The 25,335-nt window shown below is 44.1% G+C and overlaps 1 protein-coding gene across 3 annotated transcripts in view; it reads left to right on the forward strand.

The window, feature by feature from the left end:
- The window catches only part of PIK3R6 (phosphoinositide-3-kinase regulatory subunit 6), a 147,223-nt gene that overhangs the window by 32,013 nt on the left and 89,875 nt on the right, over positions 1–25,335 (forward strand). The window contains exon 1 of one of the 3 annotated variants that reach the window (XM_068263267.1): positions 15,454–15,532. The exons of the other annotated variants lie outside the window; for them this stretch is intronic. The gene's annotated coding sequence lies outside the window, so the exon portion shown is untranslated. Of the gene's footprint in view, positions 1–15,453; positions 15,533–25,335 lie in introns of those variants that run through there. 3 annotated transcript variants of the gene reach the window in all.

Genomic DNA, 25,335 nt, shown 5'->3' on the forward strand with positions numbered 1-25,335 from the left:
CGATATTCAGATCTGGCATCGATTAGATAAAGAAGAACGCTAGCATACACAAGTACACATTTGTTTTCTTCAAAATGTATTTACGGTATTTGTCTGATTAAATATTGAAAATGAATAGAGAGGAAAAACGCTACTAAAATCGAACATACACACAGAACCATAGACGGTATTTCAGTTGATATTTTCCAGCCTGTACAATCTGTTTCTGATAAAATCGGATATTGATTTTGAGGTTGGGGTCGGTTGCTGGTAATCAATAGGTTATATATACAGTATAGATTTTATTTTTTTATTTATTATTAGTAAGATCTGAAGTGAAAATTGCATGGTGTGTGCCAGGCCTTAAATAACAACTGAAGCGAGAGGGATATGGAGGCTGTATATTTATTTCATTTTAAAGAGGAACTCCAGTGAAAATAATGTAATAAAAAAGTGCTTCATTTTTACAATAATTGTGCCATTGTAAAATCTTTTAAATCCCTGATTTACATTCTGACATTTATCACATGGTGACATTTTTACTGCTGGCAGGTGATGTAGCTGCTGCTTGCTTTTTTGGCAGTTGGAAACAGCTGTAAACAGCTATTTCCCACAATGCAACAAGGTTCACAGACAGGGAACTGCCAGGACCATGGTCCTCAGTTTCTTGTAGGAGGGGTTTCACCACCGTATCAGCCATACAGAGCCCCCTGATGGTCTGTTTGTGAAAAGGAATCGTTTTCTCATGTAAAAGGGGGTATCAGCTACTGATTGGGAAAATTCTTGGTCGGAGTTTCTCTTTAAGCAATGCCAGTTGCCTGGCTGTCCCTGCTGATCCTCTGCAACTTTTAGACATAGACCCTCAGCAAGCGTGTTTATTTCAGGTGTGTGAATCAGATATTACTGCAGCCAAAGAGATCAGCAGGACTGGCCGGTATTGATAAAAAGGAAATAAATATGGCAGCTTCTATATTACTCTCACTCCAGGCCACAAAAAGTGTCCACACACAGGTAGATTATATTGGTTGTAGGCATATGCCACTGACCTGCTGCCTCAACAAATCAATTTTCCGAATTATGTTGGACTATATTCACTGAATGAGCAGGATAACACTAGCAGTTTGATCAATTCTCAGTTTAAGATCAAATGGCATTGGATGGGATAAGTTTAGTAAATCGACCACTAGAACCTGATCGATTTCTGCTCATGAAATCTACTAGTAGTCGTAGGTAAGTGTGATGCACACCTTCAGTTGCCCAAAAGGGATGTGCCAAGGCTCAGTCCAGCAGTACTCCAGACAATGCAAACTTTGGAAGAAGATTGCCGGCACCATCCAACGTAATTTTCATGCTCTTTTTATTTTTCAATTCATCACAGCAAATACATGGCAACGTTTCGAGGATAACCTCTTTATCAAGCTCTTGCTGTAAGTGAAATACATTTAACCTGACAAAAACCATCTTTATATACTATCCATGGAGTACACCTGACCAATGAACCACAGATTTCATTACCACCAATCATAATGGTCCTTGTATATAGCGGACCTGATGGGGAACTGTCTTAACTAGCTCTCATTGGTGCGTTTGAACTAGGGTCTCTCACACCCCCCTACACACCCACCTTGGATCACGCCTGCATCTCTCAGGTGACAGCCATCACCGCCGTCCTCCTGTCTGGCCGCCGTAGCGGACCTGACAGAGAACTAGCGTGATGACGCGTACATACCTGCACGCATGCGTAGTATGACGCGTCGGGCCGTCACTATATGCCGAGTTCAGCGGGCACGCCCGCAGATTCTCGTCATAAGATGTTAATGAGACGCTGGCGTACCCAATAAACGGAGACCAGGAAGTAAACAAAGCGGCATGCGGCCAATGGCTCGCATTAGCCGCTGTGTTGCAATGCCAAATAGACGTCATATAAACGCTGCACTACAGACATCTGTCATCACTCTTACTACTATGCATATATACATACATAGCTACACTTTATAAGCAGGAACCCAACTAGATGTAAAGTTCAATTTTGATTAGATCAACATGTTGACATATAAAGTTGCTATAAATCGACCACAATTGTACACAGGTACTTGGACATGATAATGATAATAATAATAATCATAAAAATCAATATGCCACCACATTAATATATACCAACGTACAAGCACATGCGTACCAGTATATGTCTTCCAAGGTAAAGGAAAGGGGAAATCAAGAAGCCAAACGTGCCTGTGTCAAGCGGCATCGCAGAATAGGGGAGCTATCATACAAAATCGTATTATGTATCTGGACACAATGCAGCCGTTAGGGTCTACCTATAACATAGTGGAAGATGAGAGCAAACGGGTGGAGAGGATGGAGGAGATACGGGATAAGTTCACGAGAAGAGGGTATCCGCCAGTAGTGATACAAAAAGCATGTGCCAGAGTGGGGACGCAGAGTGAGGGACAAAGACGTAGGAGACAGATACACAACAGAATTCCATTTGTAACGAAATACAATACCCAAAGTCATACGATTGCCAAAATTATTAAACATCATTGGTACCTACTAGCAGACAGCCTGCCAGAAATAGAACATTTTAGAAATCCCCCCCTTATATCCAATAAAAAGGTACCTACATTGAGAGACCAACTAGTACACGCCGACACAGGTGATAAGCAGCGACCTGCATGTATGACCACTAGGGGAGGCACATATCCATGCCTCAACTGTGTACACTGTAGTTCTGTAATTAGAGGACAAGAAATAGTTCATCCCCATCGGGGCACGAAATATAAAATCAGAGGATGTCACACTTGTGACTCCTCTTATGTGATATATGCCTTAAAGTGCCCTTGTGGGTTATTATATGTGGGACAAACAACGCAAAAGTTGAAAAAAAGGTTGTCTTCGCATAAACATGCGATTCGAGAACAACTAATAGACCAGGCGGTTGCTTACCACTTTGTACAGGCTAAACATAATGCTAGTCAGTTGAGATTCATGGTAATAGAACAAGTGATGCCTTTAAGAAGGGGTGGAGATAGGATCAAGAAACTATTGTGGAGGGAGGCATTTTGGATAAAAACTCTGGATACAATGGAGCCGAGGGGTCTCAATAGAGAATTAGATCTAATACCATTTTTATAGGTAGACCCTAACGGCTGCATTGTGTCCAGATACATAATACGATTTTGTATGATAGCTCCCCTATTCTGCGATGCCGCTTGACACAGGCACGTTTGGCTTCTTGATTTCCCCTTTCCTTTACCTTGGAAGACATATACTGGTACGCATGTGCTTGTACGTTGGTATATATTAATGTGGTGGCATATTGATTTTTATGATTATTATTATTATCATTATCATGTCCAAGTACCTGTGTACAATTGTGGTCGATTTATAGCAACTTTATATGTCAACATGTTGATCTAATCAAAATTGAACTTTACATCTAGTTGGGTTCCTGCTTATAAAGTGTAGCTATGTATGTATATATGCATAGTAGTAAGAGTGATGACAGATGTCTGTAGTGCAGCGTTTATATGACGTCTATTTGGCGTTGCAACACAGCGGCTAATGCGAGCCATTGGCCGCATGCCGCTTTGTTTACTTCCTGGTCTCCGTTTATTGGGTACGCCAGCGTCTCATTAACATCTTATGACGAGAATCTGCGGGCGTGCCCGCTGAACTCGGCATATAGTGACGGCCCGACGCGTCATACTACGCATGCGTGCAGGTATGTACGCGTCATCACGCTAGTTCTCTGTCAGGTCCGCTACGGCGGCCAGACAGGAGGACGGCGGTGATGGCTGTCACCTGAGAGATGCAGGCGTGATCCAAGGTGGGTGTGTAGGGGGGTGTGAGAGACCCTAGTTCAAACGCACCAATGAGAGCTAGTTAAAGGGAACCAGAGAGGAACGGGGGGTGAAAAAAGAAAAAGATTTTATACATACCTGGGGCTTCTTCCAGCCCCATAAGCCTGAATCGCTCCCACGCCGCCGTCCTCAGCTTCCTGGATCCGCCGGTACCGGGCCCGTCACTTCCGGTGGACGCGGCCAATTGTCCGCATCACAGGGGCTCCCTCCATACATGTACGCATGCAGCTGCGCAGTAAGCGGCCACATGCGTATCAGTATGGGGAGAGCACCCTGTGATGCGGAGAATTGGCCGCGTCCGCCGGCCGACTTGCCGACTCGCGGCAATGACGGGACCCGGTGGCGGCTGATCCAGGCAGCGGAGGAGTGCGGCGTGGGAGCGATCCGTGCGTATGGGGCTGGAGGAAGCCCCAGGTATGTATATTGCATCCTCTCTGGTTCCCTTTAAGACAGTTCCCCATCAGGTCCGCTATATACAAGGACCATTATGATTGGTGGTAATGAAATCTGTGGTTCATTGGTCAGGTGTACTCCATGGATAGTATATAAAGATGGTTTTTGTCAGGTTAAATGTATTTCACTTACAGCAAGAGCTTGATAAAGAGGTTCAACTCGAAACGTTGCCATGTATTTGCTGTGATGAATTGAAAAATAAAAAGAGCATGAAAATTACGTTGGATGGTGCCGGCAATCTTCTTCCAAAGTGCTCATGAAATCTATAAACAATGTATTGAACCCGAGCCTTGCACTATTCGATGCAGTGCAATACTAAGAATCTTCTGTTAAGTGTGAATGACTGACTTGATTGATTGCGGCCAAAAATTGATCAGGCATTGTTTGAGACTTTGATTTTCCAACAGATTTCATCAGAGTGATCGAATCTGTTGGATATCAACGGGAAACACTGATAAGTGTACGGCCTCCCTAACTGCTTATACTGTACATACTGGAGGTACCAGAGATCCGAACACACTACAGCTAGTTTACTGTCAGTACAGGCACAGAGTAACAGCTTATACTGTACATACTGGAGGTAGCAGAGATCAGCACACACTGCAGCTAGTTTCCTATCAGTACAGGCACATAGTATCAGCTTATGCTGTATATAGTGGGAGTAACATGACTGTATCCTAGGAAGAGGGGTAAAATGAACAACTAATTTACTGTAAATTGCATTATTGATCAGGAAGCCATATTTAAAACTTGTTAAGCAGATCAATGTAAAAGACACACAAATACATAAAGCACATCTGTGGCAAGACATCAGAACTGAAAATACTGACTCGAGAAATGAGTGTATGGGAAGCAGAACAGAAACTTATTTTGTGGAAGTTTTGATCTGAACTTTCTCTACGAATGACACTGAAAGTGCTGAATCCTGACAGGTCAGCTGTGGGATGGGAGATGATCCTGAGCTGTATGTAAAGGTGCAGTGATATAAAGCAGTCCAGCAATATCCCTGGTTGCAGGAGGGTCCCCAGCTATGGTTGTAGGCAGTTATGAGGACAGGCAGACGTCACTCCCTGCATTGTGTACATTACATCTAGATTTGCACACTATCAGGCTTTGTTCACATCTAAAATCAAAATCGCTGACGGCGGCGTTTTGCGATTTTGAGAGTGATTTTTTTTACCCCTCCTGGCGATTACCTGCGCACTATGATTTTGTGTAAAGCGCTTTTCAAAGTGCTTTTGCAGAGCGATTTCTTTTTTCACTTCCTGATGCAAGTCAGAAAGTGAACTCTTTGACCCGGAAAAGAATAAATACAATGTATTTATTTTTAAAAGCGCAAACCCAACCACCGCAAAAGTGATTTTGTGAAAGTTTTGTTTTTTTCCTATACCTTCCATCGTAGCAAAATCGCCCAAAAAACGGTGCAGGCAGCGCTTTGGTCAGTGGAAAGCGGCCGAAACGCGCAGATATGAACAGTCCCATAAGGAATCATTGCACAAGCGCTTTTTAGGCTCCTTGCACACTGCATGCGATTCCGCTTTTTAAATCGGTTTTTACATCCGATTCCGATTTTTAATCTTTACTGCATGCTGCATTTTTTTATCCGTTTTTCTGTTCAATGTATTCAGGGAAAATCGGAAATGAAAATCGGAATCGCAAAACGGATTTGCAGTGTGCAGGGAGCCTTAAGGCGATTTTCAAAATCACTGGCGCTTTTAAAATAGCGAAAATGCCCTAGTTGTGAACAAGCCCTCAATCAATATGGCCGCTGTTCTGCCAAACTATATCAGGGTCACATGGGAATGTAGAACAACATTCAATAGTCCCTCTCTGTCAAACACAGAATAGAAGCCTGTAATGTACCCTCTACCACACCATGTGTAACACACACACTACACAGACACAGACACACACACACACACACACACACACTACACAGACACACACACACAGACACACACACACACACACACACTACACAGACACACACACTACACAGACACACACACACACACAGACACACACACACCACACACACACACACACACACACTACACAGACACACACACTACACAGACACACACACTACACAGACACACACACTACACAGACACACACACACACACACACACACACACACTACACAGACACACACACTACACAGACACACACACTACACAGACACACACACACACACACACACACACTACACAGACACACACACTACACAGACACACACACTACACAGACACACACAAACTCCGCCTCCAACATCATCACCTGTGACAGTTAAAGGGGCACTACAGCAAATATCTGTAAAATTTAAAATATGTGAAAATCTATACAAATAAGAAGTACATTTTTCCAGAGTAAAATGAGCCATAAATTACTTTTCTCCTATGTTGCTGTCACTTACAGTAGGTAATAGAAATCTGACAGAAGTGACAGGTTTTGGACTAGTCCATCTCTTTATAGGGTATTCTCAGGGATGTATTTATTTTCAAAAGCACTTAGTGAATGACAGTTGCTCTGTTCAACTGCTCAAAAACTGTGTAGAGAGCAGAGAGGCTGGCCAGCATCATTGTTTAAAGGGATACTTAAGTCATGCGGAAAAAATGAGTCTCACCTGGGGCTTCCCTCAGCCCCCTGCAGCTGATCGGTGCCCTCGCAGCCCGGCTCCTATGCTCCTGGACCTTCCAGGGGCGACTTCCGGTTTCGCAGTCACCGGCCGACAGGCATGGGAACGCGAGTGTTTCTTCACGTTCCCAGCCACAATAGCACCTCATATACTGCTATTGCGGCAAGAAGGCCATAATAGCAGTATATGGGGTGCTATTGTGGCTGGGAACACGAAGAATCACTCGCGTTCCCATGCCTGTCGGCCGGTGACGGCGAAACTGGAAGGTCCAGGAGCATAGGAGCCAGGCTGCGAGGGCACCGATCAGCTGCAGGGGGCTGAGGGAAGCCCCAGGTGAATTAAACTCATTTTTTCCGCACGACTTAAGGTTTCCTTTAAATCCTTTGTCGAGAATCTCTTTATAAAGAATAAAAGCCTTGTTGAGAATCCCCTATGAAGAGATGGACTAGTCCAAAACCTGTCACTTCTGTCAGATTTCTACTACCTACTGTAAGTGACAGCATTATAGGAGAAAAGTAATTTATGGATCATTTTACTCTGGAAAAAATGTACTTCTTATTTGTATATGTTTGTACATATTTTAAATTTTACAGTTTTTTTTACTGTAGTGCCCCTTTAAATCCCAGTAAACTCCCTGATGGAGTGGATGGCTGTCAGTGGAGGTTTAGCTCCAGTGCCCCCCTCCAGGCACAGGCCATGTATACATGCAGGAGAGAAAGACACTATTTACTGCACAAACTCCCAAAGGACGTGTTTAATGTCAACAGCTTCCTGCGATTCTTCTGTGACATTTTAATGGCGTAGTATGGAGTTGTGAGCGTGCGATAACAATACTCCGTGCGACGGCACAAGGAGCGCACAACAGCCTTGTTTTCACTCTGATTTCCTGAACAGCTGAGCGGCCCTCCAGATAACAGGGCTCCTATCTGCACACTCACAATCCGCTGTATATAAAGCCGGCTTCAGGCATAAACTTCCTCTCCTCGTCCCCCGCAGCACCGAGCGGCGATATTATCTGCGTAAAGCTGCCCATTAACATTCCATGTTTTCAACAGATGAGATCTTTCGATGTAACATTTAGGAACAAATTGTACAGAAAACAGCATAGTGTTTGGAGAAAATCGATTTGAAACGATTCTTTGGTCGATTGGAACTGAAAAGTCTATTAATCCAAAAGTTGGATTTTACAATCATATCTGAAAAAAAGAAAATGCCCTTATCAACCTGTTTATGGGAACAATCGATAATTACCTTTCCGATTACTTTTGATCATGAAAAGTGTGTTTAAAGATCACATCTGATGAAAAAATGGTACCGTTAATGGGCACCTTTAAGGACAACTGAAGCGAGAGGGATATGGAGACTGCTGATTTCCTTTTAAACAATACTAGTTGCCCGGCAGTGCTGCTGATCCTCTGTCTCTAATACTTTTAGCCATAGACCCTGAACAAGCATGCAGCAGAGATTAAGTGTTTCTGACATTATTGTCAGATCTGACAAGATTAGCTGCATGCTTGTTTCTGGTGTGACTCCAACACTACTGCAGCCAAATAGACCAGCAGAACTGACAGGCAACTGGTATTGTTTAAAAGGAAATAAACATGGCAGCCTCCATATTCTTCTCTCTTCAGATGCCCTGTAAGAGCTCTCTAAATGATGATGGCACATAAACCACTTGTGAAACTCCTGGCCAGAAGCCCCTCCCACCAGTCACTTCCCGGAATGCAGGACTCCCAGAGCATCAGGTGGCGATCTCCCCCGGCCCCGCCTCTTTCCAGTCCAAACTCTGCTGAGCCAAACAACAACAGTCACCTCTTCATAACAACTTGTACATATAAGCTACTTATGGTCACATGATCAAATTCTTAAATACCCGAGGTGAGAGGGTGTGGAGGCTGCCATATTTATTTCCTTTTATTTCTAGTTGCCTGGCTGTCCTGCGGATCCTCTGCCTCTAATACTTATAGCCATAGACCCTGAACAAGCATGCAGCAGATCAGGTACCGACTTAGCTGACCCAGGTTTTACTGGATTAGCATTATGCTTGTTCCAGGGTTTTGACTCAGGCTCTTCTTATGCCGAAGATAAACAGGGCTGCCAGGCAACTGGCATGGTTTAGAAGGAAATAAATATTTCAGCCTCCATATCCCTCTCACCTCGGGTTCCCGTTAAAGGGCAACTGTAATGAAAGGGATATGGAGGCTGCCATATTTACTTCCTTTTAAGTAATACCAGTTGCCTGGCAGCCCTGCTAATCCTGTAATTAATTATTTTAGCTTGTTCCAGGGTTTTGACTCAGGCTCTTCTTATGCCGAAGATAAACAGGGCTGCCAGGCAACTGGCATGGTTTAGAAGGAAATAAATATTTCAGCCTCCATATCCCTCTCACCTCGGGTTCCCGTTAAAGGGCAACTGTAATGAAAGGGATATGGAGGCTGCCATATTTACTTCCTTTTAAGCAATACCAGTTGCCTGGCAGCCCTGCTAATCCTGTAATTAATTATTTTAGCTATAGATCCTGAACAAGCATGCAGCAGATCAGATGTTTCTGACAAGATTAGCTGCATGCTTGTTTCTAGTGTTATTCAGACACTGCTGCTGCCAAATAGACCAGCAGGGCTGCCAGGCAACTGGTATTGTTTAAAAGGAAATAAATATGGCAGCCTGTATATACCTCACACTACAGTTCTCCTTTAAGTTCCAACTCCACCCTATATATATTGTTTAACATATATATATACACATATATGTGTATATATATATATATATATATATATATATATATATTTTATATATATATATATATATATATATATATATATATATATATATATATATATATATATATATATATATATATATATATATATATATATATATATACACACACACACATATACATATATACAGGTCCTTCTCAAATAATTAGCATATTGTGATAATATACTGATAAACATTAGATTTTCATATATTTTAGATTCAAATACACACAACTGAAGTAGTTCAAGCCTTTTATTGTTTTAATATTGATGATTTTGGCATACAGCTAATGAAAACCCAAATTTCCTATCTCAAAAAATTAGCATATTTCATCCGACCAATAAAAGAGAAGTGTTTTTAAAACAAAAAAAGTCAACTTTCAAATAATGATGTTCAATTATGCACTCAATACTTGGTCGGGAATCCTTTTGCAGAAATGACTGCTTCAATGTGGCGTGGCATGGAGGCAATCAGCCTGTGGCACTGCTCAGGTGTTATGGAGGCCCAGGATGCTTCGATAGCGGCCTTAAAGGGTGTCACAGGAGCCCTAGTGGCTGACCGCACTTAACCTTCTAAACGGTGCCAGCGCACAGATCGTGCGAACTCTGGTCGCAGTCAATGCGCAGGAACCGTTAAGAATTAGCTGCAGACAACTCAGAAGGGAGCCTGTGAGACACGGGTAATTACAACGTCACCTACTGGTTCAGAGTAAACTGCCACCACCGCGGTTACCATGGGACCGTGGAGCCCACTAACTGACTGACTAGTCCTGCGAATAAAACGGTTAAACACACGGAATTCTGTCTAGCCAACAACAAACAAACAGTAGCGTATCTTCAGAGACCCAGGATCAGTTCTGCGTGTGCTGATAAGCAGGGTAGCAGATAGTGAATGACTTGGAGAAAGTCGTTTATTCACGCAATATAAATAATTAATATATACAGACAATGATTAAAATCACAATTATTAAGACAGTAATAGCCAGTATAAAAAATAAAAGAAGGGAGAAAAATACTTAGTTCCTGGAAAGATGTCCTTTTTGTGGGAAAACAGAGTTCTGGGTTTCAATTTGAGTTCAGAGTTCAGACCAGGTGGATGCCAGCATATCCTCAAGCTGGCATCTGATGAGTGCAAGATGTTTCAGTCTGGAGGACACTGAGTTTGGGTCCTCAGCCATTCTTATGCCCCTGCTTCAGTAGGAGGGAGTGAGGGCAGGGAGCCATACACCCCCTTAGAAGATGAGATGAGCCCTCCCCTTATCCTGGGGGCTAGAAATCATATCTACCCATATATGGGCTCTATCTCACAGAACCGTACAGGTCAGGGCAGATTTATTAACATTTTCAGGTCTGTCTCGATTTACCCAGCGCCCTGATACCAGACATGAGGGGTGGGACCCCTGTGGTATCATCAGGGCATTTTCAAACTGCCTAACTGGCAGTCCTTACCTCAGAATGTTCTGAAACTTCCTCAGAACCAGCACCCGGGCTCATGCTACACTTCCCCCACGTTTGGTGAAGCTGCCATCTCAGGAACCCCAGAAATATTACAGATCTGGGAAGTTATGGATTATGCCATGAGACTTCAGGTTTATTCAGGGTGTGTTCTAGCTGCTAACAGCTGACTTTCCTTTGATCTTTACTAGGGAGCAAAGTGTCAAGACCTCCCGTGGATTCGTAGCCTGCCTGGCTGTACCTAGGCATCCTTTGGTTAATTAACATCTCCATGAGATCAGCTAAGTGTCACCTGGTTCCCAGAACCAAAAGGGGAATTGTGCCTTCCACAGGGAATATGTCCAAGCTAATTAACACCTTCCCCCCAGGCTGTCACTTCAGCTAAGACAGATCCCCCAGCTGTTCCTAGGCAGAGAGATACTACACATCAAATCTTGGTTCTATTGATCTGGAGCGCAATCGATGCAGGAATCGAGTGCGATCGTTCTTTTCTTCACGGGCGGTTCCAGGACGCGCCTGCGTCCCCGCAATCGTCCGTGACAAAGGGGAACTGAAGAGAGAGGTATATGGAGGCTGTCATGTTTATTTCCTTTTAATCAATACCTGTTGCCTGGCAGCCCTGCTTTTCTATTTCTCTGCAGTAGTATCTGATTAAAACCAGAAACAAGCATGCAGCTAGTCTTGTCAGATCAGACTTATAAGTCTGAACCACTGAAACACCTGATCTGCTGCATGCTTGTTCAGGGGCTATGGCTAATAGTATTAGAGGCAGAGGATCAGCAGGGCTGCCAGTCAACTGGTATTGTCTAAAAGGAAATAAACATGACAGCCTCCATATACCTCTCTCTTCAGCTCCCCTTTAAGCTCATCCAGAGTGTTGGGTCTTGCATCTCTCAACTTTCTCTTCACAATATCCCACAGATTCTCTATGGGGTTCAGGTCAGGAGAGTTGGCAGGCCAATTGAGCACAGTAATACCATGGTCAGTAAACCATTTACCAGTGGTTTTGGCACTGTGAGCAGGTGCCAGGTCGTGCTGAAAAATTAAATCTTCATCTCCATAAAGCTTTTCAGCAGATGGAAGCATGAAGTGCTCCAAAATCTCCTGATAGCTAGCTGCATTGACCCTGCCCTTGATAAAACACAGTGGACCAACACCAGCAGCTGACATGGCACCCCAGACCATCACTGACTGTGGGTACTTGACACTGGACTTCAGGCATTTTGGCATTTCCCTCTCCCCAGTCTTCCTCCAGACTCTGGCACCTTGATTTCCAAATGACATGCAAAAGTTGCTTTCATCCAAAAAAAGTACTTTGGACCACTGAGCAACAGTCCAGTGCTGCTTCTCTGTAGCCCAGGTCAGGCGCTTCTGCCGCTATTTCTGGTTCAAACGTGGCTTGACCTGGGGAATGCGGCACCTGTAGCCCATTTCCTGCACACGCCTGTACACGGTGGCTCTGGATGTTTCTACTCCAGACTCAGTCCACTGCTTCCGCAGGTCCCCCAACGTCTGGAATCGGTCCTTCTCCACAATCTTCCTCGGGGTCCGGTCACCTCTTCTCGTTGTGCAGCGTTTTCTGACACACTTTTTCCTTCCCACAGACTTCCCACTGAGGAACCTTGATACAGCACTCTGGGAACAGCCTATTTGTTCAGAAATTTCTGTGTCTTACCCTCTTGCTTGAGGGTATCAATGATGGCCTTCTGGACAGCAGTCAGGTCGGCAGTCTGACCCATGATTGCAGTTTTGAGTGATGAACCAGGCTGGGAGTTTTTAAAAGCCTCAGGAATCTTTTGCAGATGTTTAGAGTTAATTAGTTGATTCAGATGATTAGGTTAATAGCTTGTTTAGAGAACCTTTTCATGATATGCTAATTTTTTGAGATAGGAATTTGGGGTTTTCATGAGCTGTATGCCAAAATCATCAATATTAAAACAATAAAAGGCTTGAACCACTTCAGTTGTGTGTAATGAATCTAAAATATATGAAAGTCTAATGTTTATCAGTACATTACAGAGAATAATGAACTTTATCACAATATGCTAATTTTTTTAGAATGACCTGTATATATATATATATATATATATATATATATATATATATATATATATTCTATAATAATCCTCTACTGTCGCCTGCGTCCAGTAGCTGTCCATGTCCCAGTAACGAACGGAGCAAGGTGGGTGGGCGGGATGCTGCATGCGCGCGCGGTGGGCGCATGCGCAGTGACTGGCAGCAGTAAAAAAAAAAAGACCTAGAGCCCATTCAACGGGCTTAGGTCCACTAGTGTGTGTGTGTGTGTATATATATATAGTGTAACTTTGTCCGTGTTGCAGATACTTTTTTTTAAACATTCTTTCACAGACTGAAAGTGAGTGAAATATCAACAGAGGCTCTGACAGCAGTAACACACATTCCAACCTTTCCACTTCTTATTTCTTTATTGCTGTCTGTGTCACTCTCAAGACAAGAGTTCCCTTGCTTTCTGACCTCTGTGACTTACATGAAAGCAACAGGAAGAAAAATATTTAGGTAAAATCTGGGTTCAGATCTGGGCTGGAAAAGGAGTAACTGTCGGGCATAAAATCAAATCTTTATTTTCATCTGATAAACAAGTAATAAGGATGCTAATCAGGCAATCCAAAAGTTAAAATCACTATTACTTTTCTCGCTGATAAATAATCATTCCCCTTATACCTGACTCTTATTTGGTACACAGAAAATTTGGTACACACAAAGGAAGTTGCAGGGCATGCTGGGTTGTCCATTTTTGCTTCTCTACTTCCCCTCAGACTTAACTAATGCAGCCTGATTGGCTGAAGCCTCTTTCCCTCCTGTTTTCCCCTCCCACACCTCTGTTCCTCTCTGATTGGCCAATATTTCTCATGCGGAGACAATGCACTTTATATCGTGGAGGGCGGGCAATGCATGCACAATCAGGCAGAGGGGAGTAATGCAGGAAATGACATCAGGATTGGCTTCAAAATAGCCACAGTTAAAATGGGAAATGCTAAGAAGGATTTTCTCTTTTTTTTACTATAGAAAAATCAATAAAATCAAAACGTGGACAGTGCAATACATATGTTATGTAAGTAGAGCAAGTACTGTATATTCTGGCGTATAAGACTACTTTTTAACCCTTGAAAATCATCTGAAAAGTCGGGGGTCGTCTTATACGCCGGGTGTCATTGATGCCGGGTGATATGCCCTATCCTGTGACCGCCTCTCAGATCTCACTGCTGAGGACTGTAGTGAAGCGGTGCAGGCGCACATGTGCGAGATCAGAGAGGCATAGAAGGAGGTAAATAGGATACAAGGGCGGGGCCAGACGGGTGAAAGAGGCGTGTTTTATGGGCACAGTGCGATCTATTCTTCCATACCGCTCTGATAAACTGGTAGACAAGGAGAGTTGACCAATCCAAGCAGTCAATCGCCTATATACTGTTATATACTGGGTACCACACACAGTACAGCACCAGTATCTGTTCATACACAGCTCCAGTATATGATGTTTTTTAATTTTTATTAGGTGTGGGTTGGAAGAGGGGTAGTCTTATACGGCGAGTATATCGCAAACACTATATTTTAGCTGGAAAAGATGGGGGATCGTCTTATATGCCCAGTCATCTTAAAAGCCGGAATATACGGTATTTATCTGCTTATATATGTGTTCTTTACAGACAGAGAGAGAGACGGAGATGTGAATATTTGTGCTGATGTAACTGATAACTTGTAAAACAGATGTTATTTCTCTACATAATGTGCTACTGTAATTCACACATCAGACCCTTATGGAGTGTTGGATCTGATAGCAACTCACTGATTTTTCCCTTAATATTACAGACAGGGGGGGGGGGGGGGGTTAGGGTCCGCCATAAAGCGGTCGCTGGCTTTGCGCACTCATAGGAAAAGCGGATAACTTGAAACGCGTGGTCATGAATGTTTGATGGCCGGTCTATACTGATCTGAGGAGGGGGGAAACCTTTAAATATTCTATTAGAAGTGGTAACTTTTATCTCCACACGAGTGGTTAAGGAAAGTTAACCCCGGCGTGGCGGAATCGTCCGTAGCTGCGGCGCTGAGTTCCGGGCGTCGGAGCAGAAGGGGTTAAGAATCAGGCGGTGTGATATCAGAGTGTGAGGGAATCTATGACTCCCTCCCTCGGCTTCCCAGCCCGCCTCAGCGAGAGACTGTCCCTGCGCTGACAATCCCCCTTATTACACTGCTGAAAAGTTCTTTATCCAGCGTGTAACGAGAGACAAACCATTCATTATTCCCACTGTGTGAGTCAGCCAGCAGCCCAGATGCACTCAGCTCTCTCTCCTCTCCATCATTGGCCTCATTGTGGACTGGAGTTCCGTGCTTGGATCCGGGGGACACAGGTAGGGCCATCTATGGGTCAGTTCACACTGGGGAGCTTTTGGAGGGGGGAAGGGGGGGTGTTCAGTCACCAGCGATCAGCAAAGCGCTGTTACAATGTAATTCTATGTGAGCATTCCCACTGCAGAATCGCAATTTGTATAAAATCACAGACATCTCTGGCGCCATTGCAATGCATTTCTCGTTGCCCAAACAAAATCGCAAATTGCAAACATCAAAAAATCACTTTGTAAAATCGTAATTTCTAGGTGAATGCAAGTGTGAATTTAAGGGGATTTGCATGCAAGGCTACAACCCTGACATTGCTGAATAACCAGAGGTCCCAGCAGACTCTTAAAGAGAAACTATGACCAAAAATTGAACTTTATCTTAATCAGTAGCTGATACCCCCCTTTTACATGAGAAATCTATTTCTTTTCACAAACAGACCATCAGGGGGTGCTGTATGGCTAATATTGTGGTGAAACCCCTCCCACAAGAAAAGTTTGTACTTTTTTGGCAGTTTCCTGTCTGTGAACCTTGTTGCATTGTGGGAAATAGCTGTTTACAGCTGTTTCCAACTGCCAAAAAAACATGCAGCAGCTACATCACCTGCCAGCACTAAAATGTTCACTGGAGTTCCTCTTTAAAAAGATTGCCTGGCTGTGCAGCCATAGAAGTGAACAGAAAATCGATCGGAAATCAGATGGGACATGTTGGCAATAGTCGATCTTCAGTAAATCTGTCAGAAAATTGTATCGTGTGTACCCAGCATTATCCATAGACCCTGAACAAGCATGCGGCAGATAAGGGGCTTGATTCACAAAGCTGTGATAACTCTTATCACGGTCGCGGTAGCGTTTTGCGCACGATATAACACGCGTAACTTTTTCGTGCGCAGATGTGAATTTGCACCTAAAATCACAGCCATTTTTGCGCAAAAACTGCAGTGATTTCACACGCAAATTCGCTTTGCGTGCGAAAAAGGTTACACACACTATAACGCACGCATAACACTACCGCGACCGTGATAAGAGTTATCACAGCTTTGTTGTGAGCCCAAGGTGTTTCTGACATTATTGTCAGATCTGACTGGATTAGCTGCATGCTTGTTTCTGGTGTAATTCAGCCACTACTGCAGCCAGGGAACTTGTATTGTTTTAGGACGGGTCAGGAACCATTTTGGCTGAGAGAGCCATAAACACTACATATTTAAAAATGTAATTCCGTGAGAGCCATAGAATAGGTTTCAAACTGGGACAGTAGGGCTCACGTCCCTGTTGCCATGGTGATGTGTATACAGTTGATCCTCTGGGCAGCGGAAGTGTCAGACACGTCTTCAGCTTCTCTTGGGTTTCAGTAACATCAGCAATTTCCCAGAGGGCCAGACAGGAGAAATACCGACTAACAGCTTGTACAATTAGCTAGCTGACTTTGGAGTTGATTCACTTTGTAGGACGAGATTCCCACACTTTGATTGACCCAATAGGCTGCCTGTCCCTACTGATTTGTCTGTGAGCCAGATGCTGCCATCAAAAGAGCCACATCTGGCTCCCGAGCCATAGGTTCCCTACCCCTGTTTTAGGAGATAAATATGGAAGCCTCCATATTCTTCTCACTTCAGTTGTCCTTTAAAGCTGTAAAACAAAGCAGAAATAATGACCCTTTGAACTTTCCTGCAGTAAAACCTTATCTCAAGCGGTCTCTCACTGTTTCCTGGCTGATTAAGCTCTTCATAAAGCAGGACTGTATTCCACCCAAGTTGGTTGAATAGCTCAGAGAAGCTCTTTAACATAGATTGCAACTTAAGTGTTTTAACTCTTCCTGTACTGGAAAACAACATGAGGCTTTTTTCTTTGCTACTAATGTCCCATTTATTATCTGTAATACACATACAATTCATTATCTCACAAGTTTATTTTCACTTCAGATTTGCTTTAAAAGGAAATAAATAGGGCAGCCACCATATACCTCTCACTTCAGGTCACCTTTAACCTCTTGAGGACTGCAGGGCTAAACCCCCCTACTAACCAGGCCATTTTTAGTAAAATTGGCCACTGCAGCTTTAAGGCCAAGCTGCAGGGCCGCACAACACAGCACACAAGTGATTCCCCCCTTTTCTCCCCACCAACAGAGCTTTCTGTTGGTGGGGTCTGATCGCTCCCCCCATGTTTATTTATTTTTTTTATAAATATTTATGTCAGTGTTTTTTTAATAAAAAAACCCTGTTTCTTTAAATTTCTTCCCTCCCTCCATCCCTCCCTCCCCACAGCCAGCCAATTACGGCGATCGGCTGTCATAGGCTTCTGCCTATGAGAGCCGATCACTCTCTTGTCCACCAGGGGGACAGCCGTGTCACACGGCTGTCCCCAGTACAGCACTGCTGCCGATCGCAGCGCTGCACCATGTAAATAGACGTCGATCAGCCACAGGACTTTACGCCAATCGGCGTTAGGCGGTCCTGGGGCTACCGACGCGGCCACGCCCATCGGCGTGACGCAGTCGGCAAAAGGTTAAGGCTTTGTTCACATCTAAAATTCGAAATCGCTGACGGCAACAATTCTTTTTTTGGGGGGCGTTTTTTTTTTCTCCTCCCGGCGCTTAGCTGAGCGCTGTGATTTTGTATAAAACGCTATTTCAGAGCGATTTGTTTTTTCACATCCTGACGCAAGTCAGGAAGTGAACTCTTTGACCCGGAAAACAATAAATACAATGTATTTATTCTTACAAGTGCTGGGGAAATCGCTATTTAAAATGCTTTTTCAAGTGCTTTTCGATTTTAATATACCTTCCATTAGCAAAAGCGCTCAGAAAATGGTACAGGCAGCGCTTTTCTGAGCGGATCGGAAATAAACCTTTTAGATGTGAACACTCTCATAGTGAATCATTGCACAAGCTTTTTAGGGCGAATTTCAATATCGCCGGCGCTTAAAAAAAGGGCAAAAACACCCTAGGTGTGAACGAGCTCGCGAAAATCTTAAAATTTAAAACACATACAAATAAGAAGTACATTTCTCCCAGAGTAAAATGAGCCATAAATTACTTTTCTCTTATGTTGCTGTCACTTACAGTAGGTATTGGAAATCTGACATTAGGTTTTGGGCTAGTCCATCTCTTAATGGGGGATTCTCAGCATGGCCTTTATTCTTTATAAAGAGATGCTCTAAAAATGATTTATACAAAAATGCTGGCCAGCCTCCCTGCTCGCTGCACACTATTTTGGCAGTTGGACGGAGCAACTGCCATTCACTATGGCCTAGTGCACACCGGAGCGTTTCCGCTGCGGTTTGCGATCTGCTTGCGGGTGCGGATCCGCTAGGGCAATGTATTTCAATGGGCTGGTGCACACCAGAGCAGGAGGCGTTTTGCAGAAACGCATACTCCCGGGCTGCTGCAGATTTTGGATTGCGAATGCGTTTCTGCCTCAATGTTAAGTATAGGAAAAACGCAAACCGCTCTGAAAAACGGCACTTCAGAGCGGTTTGCCAGGCGTTTTTTGTTACAGTAGCTGTTCAGTAACAGCTTTACTGTAACAATACATGAAATCTACTATACCAAAACCGCTACACAAAACCGCAAAACGCTAGCTGAAACGCTGCAGAAAAATAAGAAAAAGCGTTTCAAAATCTGCTAGCATTTTGCGGATCTGCTAGCGGTTTTTGGTGTGCACTAGGCCTAAGTGCTTTTAAAAATAAAGAAAACCCTGATAACCCCCCTATGAGACGATGGGCTAGTCCAAAATCTGTCAGTAATGTCAGATTTCTCCTACTTGTAAGTGACAGCAACATAGGAGAAAAGTAATGTATGGCTCATTTTACTCTGGAAGAAATTACTTCTTATTTGTATGTGTTTTACATTTTAGGATTTTCGTGACAGTTCCTCTTTAACTAATAAAAAGTATTTGAGGGAGGAAGTAAAGTGCCATCTGCAGAGAAAAGTACCAGTCGGAATACATATGATACTGGTCTGGACTAAATAAAGGTATTGGCTGGTACAGATTACAGCAGGCTGTATTGTCTTGCTCACAGATGAATACTGTGTAATGCAGATGAGGCCACACAGGTGGTCTGCAATGTGCAACACTGCTAGCAGCCAATCAAAAGTCAGCTTACAGCAGTCAGCAAAATGATAGAGGATGTTGTTTGTTGTAATGTTGTACTTGCTTGCTGTCTGCTGAAAGGGTATTACATTGGGGACAACATCTACTTTCATCTGTTATCTATCTCCCTGTCTATTAACCCAATAGAGAAGTCTTGCTGCTTTAGGGATGGCTCCGATTTGGAGAACTCATGGAGAAGCATGTGATCAGTTTGATCAGCTGATCGATTTGTAAGGTTCTGATTTGCTGTGATGACTTCCTGGTTTAACACATGATCAGGACCAGCAAATCAGAACCTTACAAATCTATCAGCTGATCAAACTGATCACATGCTTCCCCATGAGTTCTCCTCAGCAGGGCCATCCCTATGATTACTGCGTGATCTAATCTGTCAGTCCTTCTCTCTCATCCATAGTTCTCCATGTCTCTCCTCATTGGTTAATATCGGAGATAGAGCCCGCTCTGCCCCCTCTGTGCCCTCCCTCAGTCCTGCCAAGCATCTGAGCGTTTCCCAGTTGTCCAGTTTCCCAGCCATCAAACTCTTTTACCCGTGAAGTCATCACGTTATACAAATTAAGGCGGATCTGTGTATTCTAGCAGCAGTGTGATACGAGGCACGCAAGATCTCAGCATTCTGCTCATTACTGAGGATGCAGAAGAAATTCTGAAAGCGAGCCCAATGATGGGGAAATCCGGCCGCTGACCCTCATTTAAAAACTGTGGGTAGCCCAGATGTCATGCTGATCTTCTGGCTTCACTTTTATCTAAGTAAAGCCTGGTACACACAATTATGATTGTCCAATCACTGACCAATTTTACTATCTCCATGCATCGGCCTACTGACATTTAAATCCCTGAATAATCTGGGCCCTGGATACATGAAAGATATGTTGCAGCTGCGTAGCAATCCCCACATTCAGATCCACAGGTTCTAATAATCTAGTCATACCCAGAGTCCACTTGGAAACTTTTGGTCCCAGAGCCTTCTGTCATGCTGACCCTACGTTTTGGAACACCTTACCTACATAGGTCAGAACAGCTCCATCCCTGGACGTATTTAAATCCAGACTGAAAACCCACCTGTTCAGTTTGGCATTTGCAGAAATATAACTTTTGTTGTGTGAATACTTCATCCTACTACCAATTACTGAATCTGACAGCCTAAGCACTTTGAGTCCTAGTGGAGAAAAGCGCTATAGAAATGTTATTGTATTGTATTATTATTGTAGGAGAGTCAACAGATATTGAAAACTATGGGCCAATTGTTTAGGTAAACCCTCATATAACATGGAGGTGGTAAAATTGGTCAGTGATTGGCCCATTCGAATTGAAAGTGTGTCCCAAGCTTAACATCTGGAGCAAGCAGAGGGGTCGTTCACTAAAGCTATGAACACACATCCAATTCTGACTGGCCAATCACTAACCAATTCTACCACCTCCATGTAGACTTTGAATACTATGATCAACTTGTGTAGGGAAGCGCTCATACTAAATGGAAGTATTCAAATTGTCCACTCAAAATTGGATATGTGTACCAGGCTTAAAGGTGGCCAGTAACGATATAACTTGCTGAACAATCGTTTACAAACGATTCTTCAGAAATTATTGTTTGTGACCACTAATGGAAAAAAATCCCCTAGCCAATCCAATCAGATTCATGAAATGAATCCAATTTTCAGATCGATCCCATCAATCTGATCGGATGGGTTAGGAGATTTTTCATCCAGAAGTGGTCCCAAATAATCATTTGCGATCTTTCATATGAGGAAATATTTGTATATAATCATTCAGCAAATTGTATCATTAGAGCCCACCTTTAGCCTGGTACACACTTTAAATTATGATTGGCCAATCACTACCCAATTTCTACCCCCCCCCCCCCCAAGTAGTATGAGAGTTTACCTACACCCCCTGCTCAGAGTATTCAATATCTGTTGACACTCATACTACATGAAGGTGGTAAAATTGGTCAGTGATTGGCCAATCGTAATTGAAAATGTGTACCAGGCTTTAAAGAGACTCAGAGATGAGTCAAGTGGCCGTTTTTTACGTACCTTAGGCATCCTCCAGCTCCACAAGTATGGATGCGTCCCTCGCCGCCCTCCCTCAGTCCTGGGGTCTTCTGCGCTCGCGCATGCGCAGAACACCCCCAGCTGACATCACTGAGCCGAATACCAGAGAAGATTGCGGCTGAACGCAGTCACGCGGGGGGACGGCGAGGGACGCATCCATGCTTATGGGGCTGGAGGAAGCCCCGGATACGTAAAAAAACGGCCACTTGACTCATCTCTGAGTCTCTTTAACCTCCCTGGTGTTATGATTATTTCCAGATTTAAGGTCTAAAAGCCATGCACTTATTTCACAAGCTTTTAGACCCTAAAAACAAAAAGAAAGACATACCTCAGAGAGTTCTGCATGACCTGCATGAGGCCTGCATGAACCTTACTCAGGTACGGGATTACCAGCCAGTTCTGTGGCTTTCTGTCCCGAGCCTGACTCGAGATTACCGCTAAGGAGGTTAAGGTAGCCATACACGATTGCTATACAATATGGATACAATATGGCATTGCTATAGATTGCTATACAATATGGCAAACAGATCAATCCCTCTCTGATCTGAATCTTGTCAGAGAGGGATCAAATCCTCCCATACACGGCACACAGATTTTCAATACACTTCACCATAAAATCTATTATAAATCTATCAAACTGCAGCGTTGCACTGTTCGATGCAGTGCAACGCTATGGGCTGTCAGACGACTGCTGCTCCCCCGCTGTGTCCGATCATAATTTTGATTGATTTTGGCATGAATTGACTGAAATTATAATCCATGCGGACTGTTGGGTCACAGGTAGCCAACAGATTCTATCACTATAATCAAATCTGCTGGTTAAAATCAATGCATGTATGGCCATACCCGAGGTGTGTTTTTCAAACTTCAATAGGACACAGAGGAATGTTCTGTGCACAATGACATGACTCTGTGTCCTTCTATACCCTTCTAGTATTTCCTGGGTCGCAGCTTAGCTTCCGATTGCAGGAAGCGGATGGGGGCGGGGAGCGAAGGGACACAGGTGGGGGAGCCTTGCAATGCAGGAGGTGGGGGAGCGTCGATGATTGACAAAATGCAGATAAATAGCAGGCTAGCGATGAGCAGATTGTCGCTAGCCTGGCGCTATTTTTAAGGGGGACAGCAAAGGCAGGGGGCGGGGGGGGGGGGGGGGTCGGTGCCGGAGGCAGCAATGGAAGGACAAGGAGGCGTGTCATTGAGTACAGAACATGACTCTGCGTCCTATTAAGATTTGAAAAACACACCTCGGGTTCTCTTTAAAGAGACACTGAAGCGAAAAAAAAATATGATATAATGAATTGGTTGTGTACTATGAATAATTACTAGAAGATTAGCAGCAAAGAAAATATTCTCATATTTTTATTTTCAGGTATATAGTGTTTTTTCTAACATTGCATCATTCTCTAATATGTGCAGATTACACAACACTCAGCATTCAAAATGATTCTTTCAGAGCAGTCTGTGAACTAATGAACTCTCCTCTGGCAGAGAAAAAGGTAAAAAATTAACTAACAGTTGAGATACTAAAAAAGTCAGAAAACAGCCCTCTCCATGGACTTTGAAAGTCGTAGAGATTAATGGCTTGTTTGCATAGAGATAACAACTGGAGTTTCTTAACTCTTCCTGTACTGGAAACAATTAGCCTGATGTATCTGATCTTAATGTTTTATTTCTTAAGCCGCATCTACACGAGTAGATGCGGCCGCGATGCTGCTTATCAATCGAGCCGCATCAGCGGCTCGATTGATAAGATCCGACAGGACGGATCTCCGTACCGCCGATTCCCTGCTCGATCCCCGCGAGGGGACAATGGCAGGGAATCGTGCGGGAGATAAGTGGCGCCGGCGGGGACGAGCGGGCACGAGCGGGGAATCGAATGCGGCGCACGCGCGGCGGGCACGCGGAAGAGGCGATCCGGCGGCTAATCAAGCCGCCGGATCGCTACAATGTCCCTCCGTGTAGATGGGGCTTTAGCTGTACTACAAATACAAATCACAATATCATCATTTTTTTTCGCTTCAGTGTCTCTTTAAGCTGGCAGATTGCACATTGTGATCCCTTGACTTAGTACAACTGCTACCTAAGTTAAACACAGAGTTATAAAGTGTAGAGAAACCGAGAGCCCAATATAGTGTAGTATGTTAAGCATAAATGAAGTAAAGGTTATCGTGAGAAAATTATACTCACAAACATGGGTTACCACACAGGCAACCACTGTATAGGCAGGTGAGGAGATTAGACCTGTCCTCACTCAGGGATAAGAAGTCGCTCTCTGTAGATGCGAAAGGGGGTAGATCACCCCTCCACCAGGAGGTTATGTTGATGCTGGATCCATCCACCGCTGTGTGTTATCCATTGCTCTCTTCATTCACCCAGGTCCCCATAATCACTCCTTGAAATATTTGACTTTTCACATTTTCAGACAGGAAGAGGTGGGCTTGTTGCAATGTTCTCCCCTCTCACCCTCCCATTTCCTCCTCTTCCCTGCTCCAGTCACGCCCCTTTAGAGAAGGAAATGGGAGGGTAAAAGGAGGGAACATTACAGCAAGCCCGCCTCTTCCTGTCGGACATTTTGACTTCAGCCAAAAGTCACATTTGTCAAGGAGTGATTACGGGGACCAGGGGGAACGAGGAGAGGAATGGACACTACACAGAGGTGTGAGGATCCAGCGTGAACATACCTCTGTGCTTACCTTAGGCAGCTTTGCCTCGGGTCAGGTATCCTTCAAATGTGGGCGTGGCTTTGGGGCATGTATACACTAATTGATGGGTGAAAGAATAGCTAGACTCCTGGGAGAACATAGCTCTACTTCTGGTGGGACATGGCTATACTTGTTGGGGGAGCACGGCTATAATTTTGGGTCACATGACTATACGTATGGGGAAGACGTAGCAATACTTGAGGAGATGTCTATACATGTGGAGGACAGGGGTATATTTGTGTGTGTGTGTGTGTGTGTGTGGGGTGTGTGGGGGGGGGGGGGGAGGGGTTGGCATAGGATGTGGGGAGACATGACAATATTTGTGAGGGAACATGGCAACACAAAGAGGAACAGAGCAATTCCTTTGGAAAATGTATATTCTGTATCTAATAAGCAGTTGTAATATGTACAGCATGGACACAGCTACTGCACGCATATAACTGACACAACTGTGCACTCGCAGCGGTCCATGCTGTGTATACCACACTCGCCCAAAGCTAGAGCAAGGCACCACCCACACTAAGCCCCTTAGCGCCGCAACCTATCCACACTAAAGGCTGCACCACCTCCCCGCCCACACTTAACCCTGTGTCCGCCCACACTAAATTCTGCGCCTGCCCACAGCAGCCAATCACCGCCCATCGCAGGTAGGGGGATGAGGGTGGTTAAGCAAGCACCACTACAGCCGAGAGGGGGATTCTGTATAGAAATGAAGGTTTGCTGGTATATTAATACTTGTTGGGGGGTGTGGCTACACATCTAGGGGACACGGCTATACTTGCTGCAGGGGGACACAGCTGGCACTACATTTGGGGGACTATGGCTATGCATGTGGGCTAAAAAAAACATACCTATCAGGGAAAATGGTGTGTGGGCAATGTTACTGGGAGGAGATAACTACATGGTTTTACATATCTGACAGCATGGCATTACCTATAAGAAAGGAAGCAGTT

The sequence above is a fragment of the Hyperolius riggenbachi genome, chromosome 12 (assembly GCF_040937935.1).
Source record: "Hyperolius riggenbachi isolate aHypRig1 chromosome 12, aHypRig1.pri, whole genome shotgun sequence".
Taxonomy (NCBI): domain Eukaryota; kingdom Metazoa; phylum Chordata; class Amphibia; order Anura; family Hyperoliidae; genus Hyperolius; species Hyperolius riggenbachi.